This window comes from Bison bison, unplaced genomic scaffold (genome assembly GCF_000754665.1).
Source record: "Bison bison bison isolate TAMUID 2011002044 unplaced genomic scaffold, Bison_UMD1.0 scf7180017864384, whole genome shotgun sequence".
NCBI lineage: Eukaryota > Metazoa > Chordata > Mammalia > Artiodactyla > Bovidae > Bison > Bison bison.
Genome location: NW_011494956.1, coordinates 13,846,362 through 13,849,314, shown reverse-complemented (window position 1 = coordinate 13,849,314; position 2,953 = coordinate 13,846,362).

The window sequence follows — 2,953 nt, the reverse complement described above, 5'->3', positions numbered from 1 at the left end:
AGGACTGAACTCCTTTAGGATGGACTGGTTGAATCTCCTTGCAGTCCAAGGGACTCTCAAGAGTCTTCTCCAACACCACAGTTCAAAAGCATCAATTCTTCGGTGCTCAGCCTTCTTCACAGTCCAACTCTCACATCCATACATGACCACAGGAAAAACCACAGCCTTAACTAGACAGACCTTTGTTGGCAAAGTAATGTCTCTGCTTTTCAATATGCTATCTAGGTTGGTCATAACTTTCCTTCCAAGGAGTAAGCGTCTTTTAATTTCATGGCTGCAGCCACCATCTGCAGTTATATTGAAGCCCAGAAAAATAAAGTCAGCCACTATTTCCACTGTTTCCCCATCTATTTCCCATGAAGTGATGGGACCAGATGCCATGATCTTAGTTTTCTGAATGTTGAGCTTTAAGCCAACTTTTATTATATTTTAAAATAAAGTTAGTAGTACCTCTTCCATTTTTTTGCTCAGAATTTTCCTAGCTAACATTGATTACTTTTCAATATGAATTTTAGAATCAGCTAGCCTAGTTTTTAAAATTTTTGCATATTTTTTTGAGATGACATTAAGTTTATAAATTAGAGGGAATTGATGTCTTTATGATGTTGAGCATTCTTATCTAAAAGCATGTATATCTTTCAATTTGTTCAAGTCCTCTTTTGAATCCCCCAGAGTATTTTCAATTTCTTTTTCAAAGGTCTTGCACATTGCTATTTGTTTATTGCTAGATATTCACATTTTTGTTGTTATTTGTGTTTTCTTTCATTATAGCTTATAACTGGTTGGATTGTTTAAATCTATTGCTTGTTATATATTATTCTGCAATCCACCATCTTGAGTTCTTTTGTTGCTTGCAGTAATTTTTAAACCAAAAACGAAATTCTTGGATTTTTTTTCCCAAGAAAAAAAAAAGATCAAAATAGTGATGTATTTAGCTTTCCATTTCCAAATTTTATAATTATCTTATATAATTGCATTGGCATCCAATACAATATTAGCTATACAAATGTACCTTAAGTATAATATTAAATAATGGTGCTAATAGTGAGTACCCCTGATTTTGTTTCTGCATGTAAAGATGGGTCTCAACTTTGACTGCACATTAGAATCACTTGGTAGCTTTTAAAAATCCCAATGTCCAGGCATCAGCCCAGACAGATTAATCAGAATCTTTAGGAGACAAGGCCTAGGTATCAGGTTTTTAAACTCTTTAGAGATTTCCTACTGATTTCATGGGCAACAAGATAGCAAACTAATGCTTATGGTTCTTTCCTTTCAAGCATGCTGCTTGCTTTTAGACTAAAATATATATTTTACCATGTTAATAAATTATTTATGCATTTTATTTTATGAGATTTGTAACTTAAAAAATTTCCAAAATTTTGTTAAATATGATGATCATGATTTTTCTCTATAGGACTATTAATATAATGAATTATAATTTCAGTACTACTATATTAATATAATGAATTTATAATTCATTATAATTCCATTTATTAAGGGACTTACTAATATTGAACTATCCTTGCATTTCTTGATTAAAACTTACTAGATCTGAAAGTATTATCCTATTTAACATTTACTGAAGATTTTTTACATTCATACTCTGAAGTTATATTGATACAAGATTTATATTGCGTGTGGGAAATAACTGACAAGTGTCACTGGGGGTTACATAGGTAGTGCTTTGACAGCTTCTAATTTTTCTTCTACAGAGGCCAGTTAGTTTAGATATTCTATCTCTCATTGGCTACACTTTGGTAAATTATATTTTCCTAAAAATTGCCTGTTTAATCCAGCCAGATTTTCTAATTCATTTTCAAAAGGTTGAGTATTCTTTAAGATTCTCATTTCCATTTTTTGCTATTTGTTTCCATTTTATCTAGGCTTCCCAGGTGGCACTAGTGGTAAATAACCTGCCTGTGTTTTTTTATTTATGTAATGGTAATTTTTATTTGATTAGGTCAGCCAGCAGTATAACTAATTTTTAAAGCATTTTCATTTAAAAATCAACTTTTATATTTGTTAATACTACTTTTTAATATTCTTTTCAAGCATTAATTCTTTTATCTTTATCTGCTTCTTTTTCCCTTTGGTTTGCTTTGCTTCTCCTTTTTTTCCTCACAGTGTGATTCTGATAGATTTTATTGAAATTTAGTTGTTACACAATATTATATAATTGATAGGTGTTCAATATAGTGATCACAATTTTTAAAGGTTATACTCTATGTATCAGTTCAGTTATATTGCTCAGTTGTGTCTGACTCTTTGCCACCCCATGAATTGCAGCACGCCAGGCATCCCTGTCCATCACCAACTCCCGGAGTCTACACAAACTCATGTCCATCGAGTCAATGATGCTATCCAGCCATCTCATCCTCTGTCGTCCCCTTCTCCTCCTGCCCCCAATCCCTCTCAGCATCAGTTCAGTTCAGTTCAGTTCAGTTGCTCAGTTGTGTCCAACTCTTTGCAACCCCAAGAATCGCAGTGTGCCAGGCCTCCCTGTCCATCACCAACTCCCGGAGTTCGCTCAGACTCATGTCCATCGAGTCAGTGATGCCATCCAGCCATCTCATCCTCTGTCGTCCCCTTCTCCTCCTGCCCCCAATCCCTCTCAGCATCAGTTCAGTTCAGTTCAGTTCAGTTGCTCAGTTGTGTCCAACTCTTTGCAACCCCAAGAATCGCAGTGTGCCAGGCCTCCCTGTCCATCACCAACTCCCGGAGTTCGCTCAGACTCATGTCCATCAAGTCAGTGATGCCATCCAGCCATCTCATCCTCTGTCGTCCCCTTCTCCTCCTACCCCCAATCCCTCCCAGCATCAGAGTCTTTTCCAATGAGTCAACTCTTCGCATGAGGTAGCCAAAGTACTGGAGTTTCAGCTTTAGCATCAGTCCTTCCAAAGAAATCCCAGGGCTGATCTCCTTCAGAATGGACTGGTTGGATCTCCTTGCA